General features: G+C 35.5%; 1 pseudogene across 1 annotated transcript in view; it reads left to right on the top strand.

The window, feature by feature from the left end:
- LOC308430288 (small ribosomal subunit protein eS4-like) overlaps window positions 1–20,408 on the top strand; it is a 65,350-nt pseudogene extending 44,942 nt beyond the window's left edge. The window contains exon 2 of the transcript in view: window positions 19,723–20,408. The product of the transcript in view is annotated as a small ribosomal subunit protein eS4-like (transcript). The remainder of the gene's footprint in view (window positions 1–19,722) is intronic.
- Window positions 20,409–20,687: the final 279 nt, after the last annotated feature.

Raw genomic sequence — 20,687 nt, 5'->3', positions numbered from 1 at the left:
AATGTGCATTCCCTAAACAATGGAATGCATCCAAGTAGCAAGAGGTGGCCACAGAGTTCCTGGGTCTGACCAGTTTCTGCACTGAATATATAATCCAGGCAGAGTTCATTGACATGAATGGAAATCCTCGACTTTTCTCTCATCAGCATATGCTCCTTCAGCAGCGTCAGTTTTTATGAGTGTTGAACACTTATTTAATAAGATTTATCTGACACATGAAGGTTCAGCCCTGTCTCAGTAAAGACTTCATCAACATTCTGTGGAGAATCATACAATCCAAATACTGGTGGCCAGAGAATCCAGAGCAACTAATTACTTTTAACATTTACCTCTGACTATGTCTTTTCAACCTATGTGTGGCATCTTTCATTATAGGAAGAAAAATTCATCCTAGCTCTAAATTAGTTCTTCTAAAGAAAACAGAAATTATTTCTTTGTATCCAGCCATTGGGTGGAATTATGATTTCTACGTCATGTGGCATATCCTCCAACCTCTTGTTTTGTAAATAATTTACCCATCTCACCTACTTTTGAAGTGTGTGTGTGTGTGTGTGTGTGTGTGTGTGTGTGTGTTTGTGTGTGTCTGAAAATATATAGCACATGAGTGGATACCTGAAAAAGCAAAAAGAATATGTTGGATAATATCATGATTAAATAAATCACAGAAAGTTGAGCTACCTGATACCAGTGCTAGGTTTAAACTTCGATCCTCTGAAATACTAGCATGTCCTGTGGACTGCTGACCTATCCATTCTAGTGCCTATTAACTTAGTGTTATGATTTTATGATTATGTTGTTTCCAGAACATGTCCGGAATATATTATATGACTTTTAAATAAACATAACTTATACAAATACCTTTTTCTACTCCTTAAGCAAACAGAAAATGCAGAATTCTATTGAGATAGTGTTCTAGGAGGATTCATGCTATTATTTTCCTCAGTCTACTACTATCCTCATATTTGATTTCTACTATGGAGAACTTGCAGGCAAATGTAAGCATTCCAAAATGTTTATATAGTTATTATTGAATCTATTTTTCTTACCAGACTTCTAAAAAATCCATTCCTAGCATTTTTATCAAGAAATGTTTTAAACCCAAGCCCAATTGTGTTTCAAAGGTCTAGATAGAGACACAGATTTACCAGTGTAATTTTTTAAGGCAGTATAATTGGAAGTTACATAGCCAGGATCTACAGAAATCCAAATTTCCTATTTTAAATAAAAGAAAGGTTCGTACTCTTAGGTTTTGCTCAGCTAGAACCAGGAAGTAAAAAGTCAAAAATGAAGGATTGTTTTAATGGGTGCCACCTTCAGCAGCATTACAAAATAAGTAGCAGAGCTCATGATTTTCCTATTAATAAGTCATCTGGAAAATTAGATGATGTATGTAAAAAGTCAGCCTTTATTCAGTATTCAACTAATTGACCCAAATATTAAGGACCAGGCATAACATTAGGCTTGTCAGGAAGCAAGGCATAATTATATAACTATCTCATCATCAACAATCTAGAAATAAGCAGTAAAACAAACATGAAAACTTACTATGCTAAAACATGAAAAATATCCAGTAGTAGTAGCTACACAAGACTCATTGGAAGCATCCTTTCATTCATCAGCAGGGCACATAAGGAATTTGTCAGGGAAAGCAAGTTGGAGCATGGAGAGCTTCAGTAGAGATAAAAAATAGAAGACATAAGCAAAAGCATAGGTTGGAGCAGAAACAAATGTGAAACGCCTGGACTCAAAGTCAAAGTGAAGACTGGTACCCAAGACATCATCCTGGAAGAGACACTCACTTCTTCACTAAGTTCACCGGATTCTCACAAATGTCCACCTCTATACTAAATAGGCTCAGGGAAGCTTGTCTTAACTGGTCTGTGATTTAAGAGAGTATAGTTATGCTATAAAATTACATTTCTTTTAAGCAAGTTAATCACACAGTATAAAAACACATGGTATATCACTGGCATGCATCTGATAGCCATAGGAGAACTTCTTGTGGATCTAGTAAGAAACAAGGACAAAGCAGGAACATTCTGCGTGTGCCATAAAAGGGAAAGGAAATAAATAATCATGGTAGAGGAGAAGAAAGGGCCTCACACAGGAGGAATGGGTGAAGCTTGATCTTTCTGGGCTGGGAAGCACAGACACCAAGTGGACAGGAGAGCTGAGAAAACTGCCTCTTCCCCCTGACCTGGAGAGCCCTGGGAAAATGCAGACTCACTAGCAGCTCTGCTGGTTACCTAAGTGCAATTCTGTACATTCTTCAAGGGACTGGCACTGTCAGCTGATTTCCACATTACTGTTGTGACTAACATTCCTAAATATGTAAGCTTTGCTCTCTTTCCCCCAATCGTTAGTAACAGAAGATGCTTCCAGTATACTAGAATATAACACCATGATATTATATTGATGCAATATAATACATGATATTATACTGATGGAAAAGCAAACAGTGTGGGAACTGAGAAGGAGAAGATGATGGATCGGAAGTACCTGGACAGAAAAGGCTCCAAGGAACACCAAGTGAAGCAAAGAACCTGGCCAAGAACAGAATGCCCAGTGAGTGAACCATAAGTTGCCCCAGATCCACAGTTTTCCCCAAAGAAAAGGACAAGTTTGAGCAAAGCTTGGAGTTTCTCAAGTAAAGACACAACAAACTCTCCTCTCTCTCTCTCTCTCTCTCTCTCTCTCTCTCTCTCTCTCTCTCTCTCTCTCTCTCTCTCTCTCTCTCTCTCCCTCTCTCCCTCCTTCCCTCCCTCCCTCCCTCCCTCCCTCCCTCCCTCCCTCCCTCCCTCCCTCCCTCTCTCTCTCTCTCTCTCTCTCTCTCTCTCTCTCTCTCTCTCTCTCTCTCTGTGTATGCATGTGTGTGAGAGGGAGGAGATCTACATTTGCTTTTGATTATATTGGGGTAAGAAATGTTTCTCTTTTTTACTTTGAGAAACATTTATAGAATATTTTGAACTTTTCATGTCACTGGTGATACCTAATTAAGGGACACACCAATGTAAGATTAGTCTTTCAATTTTATAAGTGTCATTACATATAATTGAAGAGAAATGAGTTGTTCCTACTTTAAGGTGGTAATCACTTCATGCCATCCCGTATGATTCACAGAACAACCAGACTCACAGTAAATTGATATCAAAATAAATGTATCTTAGCAAGGGTGCCGAGGAAGAGACATAAAATTCTAAGCAATTAAAAGTGAAAACACTCCCAGAAAAATGCTCAATAAAGACAAATTTTTAGAGTCATGCTGGGAGAAAGTTCTCCAGGCTGTTTCTCACATTCCTGTGGCAAAGAGTAGAGAATTCACTGTCTATTCTTCCAAGACATGGTTTGCCATTTTTGTATGTGTGTGTGTGTGTGTGTGTGTGTGTGTGTGTGTGTGTGTAATATTTTTTGTGATTGATTGTTAAATGAGCAGCCATGAAAAATGCAATGGTTCCCTTTTAAGGAAAAAAAGTTTTAGGAAGAGAGAGAAAGGGTGGTATTTCCCTGTGTAATATGACTTTTAAAGGTGATTGCCAATAACATTATTCAATGTATGGATCTTATTTCCCTAAATCTCTCTGATCCATTTGACTTTGCCCCAAAGGTATATGGAAGCAAGATGTGATGGTTAGTTCTCAGTATCTCAACACACACTGGAATCATCAGGAAAGAAAGGACTTCAGCTGAGAAAAGTTATCCATCAGAGTGGACTGTGAATAATGTAAATAAATCCATGGGATATTTCCTGATTTACGATTGATATGAGAAGGGCCAGCACACTATGGGAGGTGCCATACTTGGGCAGGTAGTTCTGATGAGTAAGAAAATAGGTCAGCAAGCTATCAGAGAAAAGCTAGTAAACATCCCTCCGCCATGGTCTCTGACTCAGTTCCTCACTTCAGATCCTGACGGCTTGAGTTCCTTCTCTAAGTCCATCTGTAATCAACTGTCAGAAGCATAAAATAAATCAACTCTTTCCTCCTCAGGTTCCTTTTGGTCTGTGGCTTTTCACAGCATCAGATAAACAGTAGACTTCCTTGTATGCTGTGTCTTACACACTTGCCTTTTGTTTTCCCAGTCCTTGCCTAACCATGGGTACAGGAACTAAATTCTCCATAATCCAATGATCCCTGATTTTTTTCTGGTTCTGGTTTTCTGCGGTCCTCTCCATTTGTTATAAAGAGAGGAATCTTCTTTGCTGAAGCATAGTAATTAACATTGTCTGTTGGAATAATGATAAGATATAATGTAGTGAGAATTTCTGCTATCCTAGCAAAGTGGCAGCAATAGATTCTTTTCTAGGATCCACAGATGAGATCTATCCGAAGCCACCTGAGTCCTGTGTCCAAAGTGTGCAATGTCTTTATCAACCAGGGACCCTGGTCAACCCCTAATGATAAACATATGCCAATATCACTTGGACTATCCTGAACAACCATTTGACAAAAGGTTTCTATAGCCTGGTATTAGTCCATGATCTTGTGAGGAACACAAGATCTGTGTATGTGTGTGTCATACATATTTATTTACCTATATATACTTACATGCATTTGGGTGAATTTTAGGTAAGTATAGAATAATGTTTGCTATGACATTATAAAACGAATACCTCCTCCTTCTGTATTTACTTCCATCCTTCCACCTAGTTCTAAATTCCATTTCCAACATGAAATTGCCTGTATATTTTTATTTCTTCCTAAACTTCCCATACATGGTCTCTGTTCACTTTATGGTTTCTGTGGTTACTCCATGTTATGTAGACATATCTGAAGATTCCATGGTAGGAACAACAGATGAGAGAATATACAGTGCTTGTCTTTATAGGTATAGTTAGCTCACTCATGATAAAGAGCATGCATATGAAGTCAGCTCACAAGTACTGTAACCCCAGCCTCAGAAGAATCCAATGTCTCTAGCCCTTGTGGGCACTGTACTTAAGTATATAGATGCACATACTTAATAATAAAATGAACTTTAAAAATGAAAAAAAATCATTGTGCTAAGCTTCCTTGCATTTTAGGATTGGATGAACATTGTTTTTGAGCCCAGTACCTTCTTCTCCCAAGAACCATATCATTTACTTTTTTAAATCAAAAGTAGTCATTACTTATTAAAATTTGAAAACAGTCACAAAACAAATGATATCAACTTAGAGCTTCAAATATTTGATTTAGATTCCTCTCTCTCTCTCTCTCTCTCTCTCTCTCTCTCTCTATATATATATATATATATATATATATATATATATATATATATATATATAATTACATAATACAGTTTCCATTTTCCTTTTAATTTTCCAGTAGTACATGCTTTGCTGGTCTGGTGTAATTCTATAAAATTTAAATGCAATATTCTAACAATTTCAAATGTGACAGTGAATAATAATCCAAATCAAGAAAATAACCTAATTAAAGTGTTGTTTCAAAAGAATAAAGAGATGAGTAAAATGGAAAATAGGCATGAGATATTAATCAAGAGGAATATCAACAGTACCAATGCATCAGGAAGTAAGCACATATCTCATGTATAACTCTGTATCACACAAATATGGATACACAGGGTAGAAGAGTCAAACCCCTTTATGGAATCAAGGACAGTACCTTTAATTTCTTTCTCTTTATGATGGGATTGTTTTTCTCATGAGGTTTTGGCAGGCCCTAAAAATTGATGTCATTTTTGATTAATTCTTTTTGTACTCTGATGACAGCTAATGGAATGATTTGAAAGCTATTTGCTTTGAAAGAAAAAGAGATCCAATATAGCTGCCTTTTATGCCCATTCGTAAAGCTTTTTACCTCTTTCTCTTGAAATAATTAGTAAAAGAGGAGAAAGATTGCTGTAATTACTAAGCATTATAAACTGTATCTGGGTTTGTGACATTAACAGTAGCTGTCATTAAAATTAGATCACTTGTCTCATCTTAAGAAAATGTTACCTTTTACTATTCTAATGATATAATCTGAAAAAATATCTTGACAGGATACTAATTCTGAGAATGGAATACAGACCTTTAAACATATATATATATATATATATATATATATATATATATATATATATATATGCATATATACCCTGTAGAAAAAGCTATGAGGTGATTAGTATTCTGTCTTTAAGTGCTTAAATTGACATTATAAAAATGGATCATCAACTATTTTATAAAACTCAACAGATTTCAGGTATTATATTTAAAACCAATTTAAGAACAAATTAAAAAGTAGAATACTCTTTTAATTATATTCAAGTGATTAAATAACATACTTCAGGGACTAGACTTCAGGTAAAACTGCTTTAACATACATAATATTTACATACATTTTATTATCTTTCTTATATTTCTGTCTGCAACATTTTCCCCTCTTTCTTGTTTGTGGTAATTATAATACATCAGTAATATAGAAAATACATTTTATGACATTGTAACTTTTTGTATCATTATGTGATAATATAAAAGTATACATCTGTAAAAGCTTTTATTAGAATGTTGGGTGTGACTGAGTACATATCAATAACACCAGCACAAGGGAGCTGAATTCAAGAGGATCAGAAGTTCAAGGTCAGCCTTGATTTAAACATTTCCTCAAAGACCAAAATTGAGAAATCCTGTCTCAAAGCATAGAAAAAGAGAAAGAAAAAAAAAAAAAACAGAACTGTGAACAAGACATTGTCCTATGAAAATATTGAAAATTCTTATGATATAAGGACACAAAGCACTACAAATAATAAAAATTCAAATTATTTATGCACACATGAAAATGTTAACTATCAATAATAGTGTAGAAGATCTAATAACCTCAAATTATAATAATTGAGCATTTTCTCTGTGGTATCAAAATGTATAATGCATACAAGCATAAATATTTTAAATTTCTTAATTTATTAAGTGGTCTTTGACTAACATTTTGTGTTTTGTAACCAAACATTTTATGTTCTGTTGTATAATAAGTTGTCCTTGGTATGAAAATTAACAACAAAAATATTTGGAATTAATATACCCAAAGCTATTCTAGGAAATTAATGACTTCCCTAACCATGAAAAAACAGTAGATTCTATTAAATGTGATAAATGAAATGTAAATTAAAATTTTAATAAGGTACTTGTTAATCCATTTGTTCACAGCTAACTTGAACTCAAGTTAAATTAGCTCCTAATTATCAGCACTAGAGATAGGATTTCTTCTAAATCTCAAGGGCAAATAAGTGTTGGAGGATGGCTTATCCCAAGACAGCTCCATAAAGTGTTGTTAAAAGGATCCACCAGTCACTGTTTCTGTGACGCAGTGCATTGAGAAAATAATTCTGTGCTGTTGGGAATAGCAAAAGTCCTCTAGAAGAGATCACAACAGTAGGTTCAAAGTCACTGGTATGTTTATGCCTGATCCTTTACTGAGTACCTATGTTAACCTTGGTTCTTTATCTCAAAGGATTGTAGAGTTCTAAGTATAAAATATTGTGACTACAAATTCCAGGGTTTCTCTTGCACAAAAAACATTTACTACATACATTAAATATTTGTTCCAATTAGCATGACAATGTATCTCAATTCTGGATCTGAGAAGTTACCAAGTTACTACAATATGTCAACATGTCTATAATCAATACAAATATGAAATTCATATAAACTTAAAAATAATTCATTGTAGACAACAACAAATAATTTTAGGATAATAATTTGGATGGCCTATAACCACAGATGTATATTATTAACTAAATAATAAAAACAGACCATGCAAAATGTGCAGGCAATAGATAATAGTGTCATTGGAATATAAAAATAACTTGAATGTTCAATTGCCAATGGACAAATAAGACACAGTATACTGACACCGAAGATTATTACTATGAGCCCTGACGTACTGATGCATGCTACAATATGCACGAACTTTTGATGTATATTCTAAATGAAATATATTAGTATAGAATACCCGCATTTGTCTGATTTGTTGGTGGTGTAGTCTAACCAATAGAAGTAGAACTGTGTTATAGTTTGGCAGAGATTTCGAGGAACAACCATGAAAAAAGTATTTCTAGTGGACATGAAACTTCTTGCAGATGAGACAAAATAATCACAAGGAAATTATCTGTGACTTTCACACTTCTGTCAATAGCCTAATAACCTAAAAATAACAAATATACTGAAGGCTGAAACTCCATATTTCGTTAGAGCTGCAGAAAGAATTAAAATGACACTGGTTGCCTTTTGGGATATTGTTTGTTTTTATTGTATCTTATTTTATTTTTTTCAGCGGCTGTTTGTCTTCTAATGAAAGAATGAATATGGGTTTGAATGACTGGGTGAGTGTCAAAGATCTGTGAGGCACTTTCATAGGAGAAACTAACAGATTATATTGCATGATAAATGCCTATACTTGTTTTTTTTTTTTTTTAAAGGTAGTTAAATTAGGGGGGAAGAAATAAAAGAAAATATAGTGAACCTGAAAAGAATGTTCAAAAATAAAAATAATGACTAACTAGTGTTAAAGAGGATGGTAATCAACTGTTTCAGCATACTGAGACTTAGAATTGAAAAACAAGCAAGCAAACAAACAAATGATTTTGCCAAAATATGAATCTAGAAAATTATACATAAGACACAAATCCAATGGGGTCTTATGGAGACAGAACTCTTTTCAAAAGCTCCTTTCCTCAGAAGTTAGTTGGTGATGAATATAGCCTCCAAATGATGAGAAAGAAGGAGATCATCATAAGAAAAACAAAAATATGAAAGAAATGGAGATATACAAAGTCTAATGGCTCATCTAAAAGAATAAAGATTTAGAAAGAATATTTATGACATATTGTCTAAGGCATAACCTTACATAAATTAGAAGTGTGAATCACTGATACATTCTAGAAATTTAATACTAATCAAAATAAAATGAATCAGTGATGTGTTCTAGAAAGTTAATGCTTATATTAATATTAATCAAAATAAAACGGACCAACACAAAACATGGAAAAGTATAGTAGAATAGCATTTGCTCTTAGTGTTTATCTTAATTACTTTTTGTTATTAGTATTTTGGATGTTCATTTACAATTTTAGTCACAGGAGAATGCTATAAAAATTATAAGAGAGATGAAAAACATCCTGAGAACACTATTTACTGTGGCCAAACAAGCAGATGAGAGAGATTCATATCTTACTCTGGTGTAGAGCTACTAAGAAATGACAAAGTCTTCTTGTCCATCTAAGAATGTTGGCACTCCTGTGGCTAATGCCGGAGACTGCTTACCTGCAGAGACCTCCTACCAGGACTAGCCAATGCCTCTCCACCATGCTATATGTAAGAAACACACTAAGGTATTGGGTTGTCGCATTGCTGGTGCAGCTCCATCAGAGCATGCTCACCCAATCCCAATACTCCTGTAGTGTCTCCATGTCTGTTGCCCTTGTTTACCCCAGTCTGGTTTCTCTAATGAAACCATGAAAGCACATATGCACACCCACTTAAATAAAAGAAATAGATCTAACAAAGAGAATACCTTTGAATTCTTAAAATAAAGGTCTCCCGGATATATACCAGGGGATATCTTTCATGCTTAATAGATCAATAAAGGCTCTAATCCTACAGCTGAAATCTCCATGCCAAGTCATGAAGTCGTGAACCGTGGCAAAGCTAACCAGAGGCCTCATTGAAGAAAGAACTAAGATTTTACATCTCACCCTATCTCACAGACAGAACATAAAACGATACACTCTAAAATGCCCAATGGTTTTTCGTCACTAAGGAATTATCTGGGATCTTGAAGAGTGTGACACATCCTGATGCCGTAATGACAGGCTGAGTTGCTGAGCAGCAGTTTAGAGGTTCCTGATACTGCATCTTGGCCACTTGCTGAATATCAAAGTAGCACCAAATGGTGATTTGGAAAATAGTAAGCTGACTAAGAGATTGTGCAAGGGAACCAAAAGCAGGAAAACACTATACATTCCTGAAAGTAGCCACCCTAGGAAGGACTTTACATCCCAGGTGCTCTACAATGGCACACTTCCACTGTCTACATGGCTGGTGTGATCTGCTTTGTTGCACTTGGCACAGCAAATGGCAGTGTCCCCAAAAGTTCTGAGAGATATTCAACCCCTGAGAGTTGGTTCTCCTGGCTAAAGGTTCCTATTCAAATATCCTCAAGTCAATTCAGCTTTTGACTAAGTCAACAAGCAAGGTGAACTTCACACCATATTTCCCAGCTTTGGACATGAGATCTTTGACACTTTTAGTGCCCTCTTCCCCTTACAGAGAAGGGCCAATCTCCATAATGCTGAACTGCTTAATAAGAAAGGAAAGAGCTACCTCATCACCAATGATCATCTTATTAACTTTGTCTAGCATATTCCTGATCATCTGGATCTGATGTGCAAGTGTACCTCCTCCCAAGATTGCTAGGAAGAGTCACTCTAAACTCTGAATTTTTGTAAAGTAGTTTAGTTCCCTGTTCCTCAAAAAGCTACAAGGTTTCTGTAGAATTTTTATCCTGTAGGCTCCATGTGTAGTCAAAAAATCATCAATGGCATAGACACATCCCCCTAGATTGGACAGTGAAGCATGGAAAGCATTGGTTTTGACTGGCTTGGCTTTAAACTTGTTCCCACAATCATCCTTCCCTTTCCCTCCTATTTCTACATGAAAGCAGAGTTTTTCCATAGGATTACAGGCAGGGTTGCTAGGTTGGTATGGGCATTCTCTAGTTCTTGTCCCACACAATCTTTTAAGGATAGAATATTTCTGCCTAGCAGGGATTTGAGTTCTATAACAACTAACTTCTTAAAGTGCTTATCAGGAATAGAAACATTATCAGATGAGCTCCATGGTTTATATACTTGACTCCCATTGTTCAAGCTGAATTAGCCTTGGGCAATTTAGATTCTTTGGTTATTTGGCATATGGTTATTCTTCCTAGGAAGATTGAAGTCCACCCTCACAACTTGCTTCCCCTTCATGACCAGCTTGTCCAGTCAGCTTGTTAGAAGTGACATTTTGGCAACACCATTGGGTCAAGTGGCCTAGAGCTGAAGAAGATAAAAGTTCTTTGTAAGGGTTCTTACATTGTAAGATGGACTAAAATGAAATAAGAGCACTTGGGAATACTCCGTGAGTAAAATACCTCTCTGAGAAATAGATGCAGAGGACCTGGGTCAAGATTAGAACTTTAGTTCTTTCTGTTCAAACCCCTGGGAAGTGCTCTTGTAATATATTCACTGCCAAGAGATACATTACTGAGAAAATGATGGAATCTATCATATACAGAGAAATTGACTTCCTATCAACTGCATAATATGAAAAGAAAAAATAGTAATGAGAAGCACTGTCAAAATGTGAAATGGTATGAAATATATTCAGCATCCACACCTAAAAAGAAAGAGAAGCACCTGGCGCAAATTCTTTCAGGGAAATTAACAGTGAATAGGAGGCTGGGAGGCTCCGGCTGGATGCAAACTCTCATGTTTTTCTTGCACTAAATTCATTGACCTTTTTCTTTTAAATCTTAATGAGACTCGGAAAATAGTTTCAGTGATGAGGTAAGATGTAGGCAGGTCTTCATCAGGAGAGAGTAATTACAGTACAGCATCAGCCAAAAGAAATAGGCTGTAGGAGTTCCAGTCATGGCTAAATTCAGTATTACAACTCAGAAAATATTATTCAATAATTCATAAATATTTATGTGTTTTATAGTGTTTGGACCATCACTTCTCTTTGACTTATTTGAAACTAAGAAATAGGCATCTTTAAAATGTTTTCATGGAAATAAAGGTAGAAATTTACTCTTCATCATTTCTCATTGAAATGTAAATATGTTATTAATTGAATAACCACTCAAAAACAATGAATAATGGTGAGTGAAAGTAGTAAATGCTTCAAGTGAACTTTCCTGAAACACTATCATTAGAGTAAACATTTTAAAGAGCAAAAATATAGATTTCTGGAAAATTACTACTAAGTCTGCTTTACATTGTGCCCACTTAAGAACTATAAACATAAAAACATCTAAAATCAATGATTTGCAAAACCGTTTATATTTCAACAGTTGGTCGTACTTATCCCAGGCAGAGACTGAAGCACTGTGCTGATTATTCTGACTTCAGGTCAGTTTAGATGCAGGAAGTGTCTCATTGTCCTCAAATGCAGACACCCTCACTTCCCCAGCAGACATTACTCACTCTCTACTGTCTTGAGACAGTGTTATCTTATAAATTCCAGGTTAGTTTTGCATAATAATGAATTTTATTTACTTGTGGGGACTTTATTAGGAAGTATTTACATACAGTTACAACTTATTATCAATCAAAACATTGCTCAGATTTTGTATAATAATTATAGATTTAAATTTATTGGTAAGGCAAAAGCTACTGCTCTCTTCATTTTTATTCACCAGATGCAAATCTACCTTATGAAGCCAAATATTTAAATATATTTAAGGGAAAGGATAAGCTGAAGATATTAACTATTTTGATATTTACACAAATTCATAACATGTCATTATTTAATTCTCTATTCAAAATAAGACTTGACAGGAATATCAGCGATAACTTGTCGCATAACCACTAATGTGCTATTCTTCATTTTTTTTCCAGTTTATAAAACTTCACTGTAGTTTAGGTTTCAATATCTGTTATTGGCTAATATGTGCAAAGAACTTAAGTAAATTACTTAATCACTTACAAGACATTGACTTCAAAGTTCAAACATAGGTCTGCCCACCTCCCAGCACCTACTTTGGCCAATATAATGTCGATCATTCTTTTCTAGACTTCAATATTCTTATACAATGTAAGTGGAAGTTAATTATTTTAAAATATTTGCTTCTTTAAAGTTCTACCTTTTCTTTAATGTGCATCCAAATTGTTCGATGCCTAAATTACCACTGCATTTGAAAAGAACAAAAGAGTACTTGTTCATTCTAAAACAGCCTATGAATGAACTCTTATGAGATTCAAAATCATCCATAACTTTTTCAGGATGTGGCATGCACAACGGCTGTACCGGGCAGCACACCAGAACAGCTCTCAAATAAAAACAGAGAGGAAATAACACTAGTGCAGTTAACAACAAGTTTGAGTCCTTTGAGGGAAAATAATCTCCAGTGGGTATTCTTATACCCACAAGAAAAATATTTGAATAAAATATCTAATTATTTATTTGCCAAGGACTAATGGGTCCTCTGTTGATGCGGGAAAGTATGGTTTGTAACACACATAAATGTGGGTTAGTTGTGACTCATGTTTTAAATATTTTCTCATTAGAAGTTGAAGTGAAAAAAGAGCCATTAATATTTCTTAAAATTCCAAATGCAATGACTTGTTTAAAGATATTATTACCATTACTAGTCTGTTATTTTTTTCCTTTCTCCTGTGAATAAAGAAAAAATTATGTACACATTTTGAAGACTCAGAATATATTATGAATGATTAAAACATGTTTGAAAGTATTCAATATCTAAAAATAAATAGTATTAAGTAATGTTTGCATGAATTAAATTTTTCATGTAGTACTGATGAAAACTAAATTCTTTGTAAATTTTCTATAGCATCTCAGGTTATGTGTTACTGACTCTAGAGATTCCTGTGTGTTAAGTATACACTACCACTGAGTTATACACCCAGCCCAACTGTGTATGAGCACCCTTCAGAGGGAAAATATGCTTCTAAAGAGATAACACACAAGGTTATCTCCAAGTTGGAACGGTTCTCATACTCTACGTTATGCTGGCCTTGTGTTTTAAACAATGTATTGGTGAGTGATTAAGAACATAAATGATATCATATGGACTATCAAAAAGCCATTTTGATAAAGTCTTCCTTCACACAGAAAAATGATAAACCACATATTCAAAAATTCCTACTTGCTTTTCGTAATTAATTACACATAAACACAGAGACATTCACAGTTTCATTTAAACTTGCTGACAAATATGGATCCCAGTGTTTCTATTTTTTTATAGACTGCTTGGCTCTCATCAAAATATAAGACTCACATTGGTGAATAATTATTGAAAATTACAAATAATTGAAAAGTATATGGTAGAGATCCTTGAAAAAGAAAAACAAGGAAAAGAAACTAAGAAGGGGTTTTTACTAGAATTAGAAAATAAACCAAAGTCAGCACCTATAATTATTATTATCAAAAGAATGACTCCAACAAGCATTTCCATCTGTGCCCCAAAGCTGTCTCTGTGCCATAGTGCTCTGTAATACAATACTGCTCCTACTAGACATAGTTTGTCCCCCAGGACTGCTGACATACCTAAGCTCACAGGTGTGGCCACCTCTAATGTCTCAATAACTGGCCAAAGGGGGACCTGCTTGAGGCCCTTATGACCAAGAAACCACTAAGAAACAGAAAACAGGATCCTTCTGGTTTCCATCTGCATCCTGGAGCTGTCTCTATGCCACAGCTCTTGGCACGCCAATCTCCCCAGGAGACAACTTGTCCCCAAGGAGTGCTTACACACATTAGCTCACAGGCTCACAGGTTCACATGAGGGACAAGTTCCAATCAGAGACAGAAAGACCAGCTAACACCAGAGATAACCAGATATCAAGAGGCAAGCACAAGAACAAAAGCAACAGATAAAAAGGCAAATTGGAATCATCAGAACCCAGTTCTTTCACTGTAGCAAGCCTTGGATAAGTCAACATATCAGAAAATCAATATTGTGATTTAAAAATCACATCTCATGATGATGATAGAGGACTTTAAGTAGTCTATAAATCACTCCCTTAAAGAAATACAGGAGAACACAGGTAAATAAATGGAAGCCTTTAAAGAGGAAATACATAAAACCCTTAAAGAAATACACTAAATCACAACCAAACAGGTAGAGAAATTAAAAAAAAATCCATGGTCTAAAACATAGAAATAGACACAATAAAGAAATCACAAAGAAAGATAACCCTGGAGATAGAAAACACAAGAAAGAGACCAGGAGTCATAGCTGCAAGAATCACCAACAGAATAAAGAAGATATAAGAGAGAATCTCAGGTGTGAAGATACCATAGAAAACGTTGGAAAGCAGTCAATGAAAATGCAAAGTGCAAAAAGTTCATACCCCAAAATATCCAGAAAATTCAGGACACAATAAAAAGACCAAACCTAAAAATAATAGCTACAGAAGAGAGCCAAAATTCCCAACTCAAGGGGGTCAGTAAACATCGTCATCAAAATTATAGAAGAAAACTCCTTAACCTAAAGTAAAAGATGTTCATAAGAATACAAGAAGCCTTCAATCTCCTAATAAATTAGAGCAGTAAAGAAATTCCACATAATAATTTAAACATCAAATGAACAGGACAAAGGAAGTTATTAAAAGCAGTAAGGGAAAAAAGCCAGGTAGCATAGAAAAGGGAGACCAATCAGAATTACACTAGAATTCTCAACAGAGATTGTAAAAGCCAGAAGATCTTGGTCAGATGTACTACAAACTTTGAAAGAAAAAAAAATGCCAGCCAAGGCTACTATACCCACCAAAACTCTCAATTAACACAGACAGAGAAACCAATTTTAAACTATACAAACTCTCTCTCTCTCTCTCTCTCTCTCTCTCTCTCTCTCTCTCTCTCTCTCTCTCTCTCTCTCTCTCTCTCTCCATATATATATATATTAAACAATCATTGTTCCTGAATATCTCTTAGGATGAATGGACTCAATTCACCATCTGAACTCAAGGTCTATTTCAGAGCAATGGGGATGAAAACTGCATGGTATTGGAACAGAGAGAGGCAGGTAGATCTTTAGGAAAGACTTGAAGACCCAAAAGTAAAGCCACATGCCTATGGTCACCTGATTATTACAAGGAAGCAAAAACCTTCTAGAGAAAAGATGATAGCATTTTCAATAAATGTTGCTGGTTCAACTGAGGATCAGCATAAAGAAGAATACTAATTGTTCCATTTTTATTGCTGTGTAGAAAGCTGAAGTCCAAGTGAATCAAGGACCTCCACATAAAATATGCTCAAACTAATAGGAGAGAAAGTGGGGAAGAGCCTTGAATACATGGGCACAGGGGAAATTTTCCTGAACAGAACACCAATGGTTCATATTTTATGATCTAGAATTGACAAATGGGACCTCATAAAATTGCAAAGCTTCTGTAGGGCAAAGGACACTGTAAATAGGACAAAACAGCAACCAACACAATTGGAAAAAATCTTTGCCAATACTACATCTTTTAGATGACTAATATCCAATATATACAAAGAAAGTATAAGAAGTTAGACGCCAGAGAACCAAATAATCTTATTTAAAACAAAGCTAAACAAAGAATTTTCAACTGAAAATCTCTAATGACCAAGGAGCATCTTAAGAAATGCTTAACATCCCTAGTCGTCAGGGCAATGCAAACCAAAACAAACCTGAGATTTCAGTTCATATCAGACAGAATGGCTAAGATAAAAAAAAAAAAAAAAAAAAAAAAAAAAAAAAAAAAAAAAAAAAAAAAAACCTCAGATGACAGCAGATGCTGGCAAGGATGTAGAGAAAGAGGAGCACTCTTCCATTTCCTGTGGGATTGGTACAACCACTCCAGAAATCAGTCTGGTAGATCCTCTAAAAATTGGACATAGGATCAAGGATTTGAGGATCAAGCTATACCACTCTTGGGCATATACCCAACAGATGCTCCAACATATAACAAGGACACATGAACCACTCAGTGAGTGAGAGCCAGTGTGTTGTTGTTGACCAAAACTCAGTTACTACTTAGGCCCAGATCCATTGCTTCAAGATGGCTTACCATAACATCTTCCCTTTCTCTGAGCTGATGAAGCCCATGTAGTGGCTGGCCTTATCGATCCATTTCTGTGGGAATCTTACATATCTGGGCAACAACAGGATATCTTAAAGCCTCACTAAGGTTCTATTATTGATGTTATGGCAGACAAATAACTCGTTGGAATGAATATTTGCAAGTGAAGCAATTTGGGTGATAGGATATACTGTGGGGCACCCTGAAAATTTCAGAGACACTACTACAAAGAAATACATGATGGAAAGGCCAAGGATACAGGAATAGATCAGAAGTCTGTATATGTACAGAAATCTGTAGCTGAGAGAGAAGCATGCCATTGCCCAGAGGAGTCTGTGAAAGGGTTTGTTGTTTGCTTATTTGTTTTGTTTTAGAAGGTAAATTTTCTTTCCTTTTTACTAATTTTTATTTTAATCTTTTATTTTCTTTTGGGAGAGCAGTTACAATATGGAGGGTAGATATGAAGGGACTGGGAGATGGATTGGTTTGAGTACACACTGAAATTCTGAAAGATTCAATAGAAACTATGCTTTAAAAAACCCACATTTGCTACTGAAGTTTCTAGTAATAGCCCTCATGTGGAATCATTTCTCTCCAAAAATTAGTAAAGTTTAAAACTAAATCCATCTTCTAAGTAGTGAGAAAGGAAATTGCCCTCCTTTACATAAAAGCATAGCTGTGTGCTACCTCATTAAAATGCCAGTTTATAAAGTATATATAGTTGGTAAAGAAAAAATACAACTTCTTGTCAGGCCTGAGGTTGACAGATTTGTAAATGACATAGTTTAAAGGCAGAGGATTATCACCTTCCCTGGAGGTGAAAGGAAGGTCCCCAGAAATAAAACCTCTCCCTGTTAAGCAAGAAGTTTCCAACGTAAGAAACACACACATACTCAAGCATACTTCAGAATATGCATGAGACAGTTCACAGGCTACCAAAGAAAGATTCTTAAACAGTTATTCAAACACTGAGTATATTGCATATATTACTTAAGGTTCTAAAGATTTGCTTAAAATACTTTTCTATATCAAAGCTTGTAAATATGGGGGATAGTAATGTATTTTTATATTGCTTTGGAATTATTCCCAGTTACTATATAGTAAGTTTTCTTGTGCGTTTGAGAAACTATCCTAAAAATACATGGCATCAGAAATTATTATTCTGGACATGATATCTATGAAAATTATCAAACTGTAAAACTATTGATAGTTCACCAAAAGTTAGTTTTAATTATTAGAATGTATAAAAACAAACAAAGAAAGACAAAAATTCCATTCCACACACAGTACTGACAAAAGTATTGAAAATATCATAGAAACACAACCCTACCTTTGGTTATAAAAAAGGGTTGTGACATGTAAGAAACATACTGTCATGGTGGTGTGTCCATTGTACTTGGCTATTACAGGGTAAATTCCTTTGAACTTTAACAGCTCTTCCAGTACTATGATAGACACTTCATATTACTCTGAACATGTACAATGTAAATCCCGAGGTCTAGGCAATGCAAAACTATACAGTCACCAAAAAAGCAAACACACAACCAAATGAAAGCAACTGACACAAATAACATAGGTGAATTGCAAAAATTCCATGTGTAGCAAAACAGCTCATTTCAAAAGAGTGTACATTTTGTTTTTATTTATATATTGGTCTAGAAATAAATCTCTCTTCTGTTAATAAAAATCACTAGTTTAATAGCATCAAAACAGGATTTGGGAACTGGAAAGGGAAGCTCTGGAGTAATAAATGTTCATGACTCTGGCATATGTTACACCAGGATGGATGCTACCCCTGTATTTCCTAAACTGAATTAAACTCTATGCTCAATTCTTTTGCTATATACTTTACATGCTCATCATTTTCTATATAGTTTAAATGTTAATAAGGTAGAATTTGACATTCATCAAAGAAAATCAAGTAGGGAAAGCATAGAAATACTTTTTCAGAGAAAAAAAAGAACTGTCATTTTGTACAAACTAATCATCTGTTACATGTGCTGACAATGGATTTATTAGGCACAGATACCATGAAACAAAAACTGGCCACTAATATTTTTCACATTTTGTAGATTAGTATGGGGACATTCAGGAACCACGAAGATAGTTCAAAATAAACACTTTTTGTATATCACAGACTGATAAGAATTAAATAATTCCCAATATAGTCAGGGTTTTGTGTATCATATCTATACAATTCAAATCCATTTATAAGAAGCTTCAACATAGAGTTATACTAATTTGTCCACTGAAATTTTGCTGCGACGTAAATGTATTAGAGAGGTAGGGAAATGGCTCAATAGTCAAATAGCTTCTTCCCTTACAAATTGAGTTTAGATCTCCAGGAAGCATAAAAAAGTGCATTGGCACTATAATCCTAGCGTTCCTCTAGAAATATGAGAGATAGAGACAGGAATATTGCCCAAAATATCACAAGCCCGATAGCTTGGAGGTCATGAGGAACAGAAACAATAAGAGAAACTCTGCTTCGAATTGTGGATAGAGAACTGGCTTTTGGAGCTCTCTTTTCCTGCACATTTATACAATAACATGTGAAAGCAACTTCACACACCTTAAAATAGCTCATTTGTAGGATTTATAAAGTATTCACCAAAATAGATTGTTTAGCTACCAGAGGTCACAGTCGTGTCCAAACCTCAGGTAAGTCTTCACATGCAGATATTCAGCTCTTCCTCAGAGCCTGCCCAGATTCCTCCAATAGCGTCCCTACCCTAATCTCCACATCCTTGCCCACAACTCCAGCAGAAGCCTTCTGTTCTACCAGAAGATATGGAAAACCTGGAACCCTAGCAGCCACAAATTTGTCCAGAACCATGGAAGCCTCACCAGTTCCCAGAACTCCAGAAGCAATACTGGTACCCAAAACTCCAGAGAGTTTCAGGCCACCAAAAGCTCAGCAGAAGAAACCTACTAGATATGACTATGATCATGAGAACCACAGGCCACCTGAGCCAGAACACCAGAGGAAATAGAACCAAAGGGAAATAAAATTTGCATGCAGTGATTCATTAAGATTGATGGGAAAGTCAGGACAACTTACCCTGCTGGGTTTATGGATGTCATCAGCATTGACAAGACTGGAGAGGACTGTCTGATCTATGACACTAAGTGTTGCTTCGCTGTTTATCATATTACACCTGAAGAAGCCAAGTACAACTTGTGCAAAGTGAGAAAGATTTTCGTGGGCTCAAAAGGAATCCCACATTTGGTGACCCATGATACTCATACTATTCGATACCCTGATCCCCTCATCAAGGTGAATGACACCATTCAGATTAATTTGGAGACAGGCAAAATAACTGACTTCATCAAGTTTGACACTGGAAACCTGTGTATGGTGACTGGAGGTGCTAACTTGAGAAGAATTGATGTAATCACCAATAGAGAGACATCCCGGCTCTCTTGATGTGCTTCATGTGAAAGATGCCAATGGCATCAGCTTTGCCACTCGGCTGTCCAACATTTTTGTTATTGGCAAGGGCAACAAACCATGGGTCTCTCTTTCCCTAGGAAAAGGAATCCGCCTCACCATTGCTGAAGAGAGAGGAGAGGCTAGTGTCCAAACTGAGCAGTGTGTAAAGTGGTCTCTAGGAGACACGCTGGAGGAGTATTTGTACTCTCCCTACTGCAAACCATTGTAGGCAACATGCTAGATTAAACAGCATGGTGAAAATAATAATGACAATAACAATACTAATAGTAATAATAATAATAATAAAACACAGGGTGTTTGTATAAAGATAAACTTGCTAATCAATGGAACTGAGCCGAATGAGGGCCTAGATATGTAAATCCACAGATCAATAGATACCTTATTATTTAATAAAGAAACTAAAATTATATAATGGGAAAACTAAAAGCATCTTCACCAAATGTTGGTGCATCATCATCATCATCATTATCATCATCGTCATCATCAT

The sequence above is a fragment of the Micromys minutus genome (assembly GCF_963924665.1).
Source record: "Micromys minutus genome assembly, chromosome: 15".
Taxonomy (NCBI): domain Eukaryota; kingdom Metazoa; phylum Chordata; class Mammalia; order Rodentia; family Muridae; genus Micromys; species Micromys minutus.
Note: the sequence above shows the minus strand (reverse complement) of the source record. Positions and strands in the feature narration are given on the sequence as shown.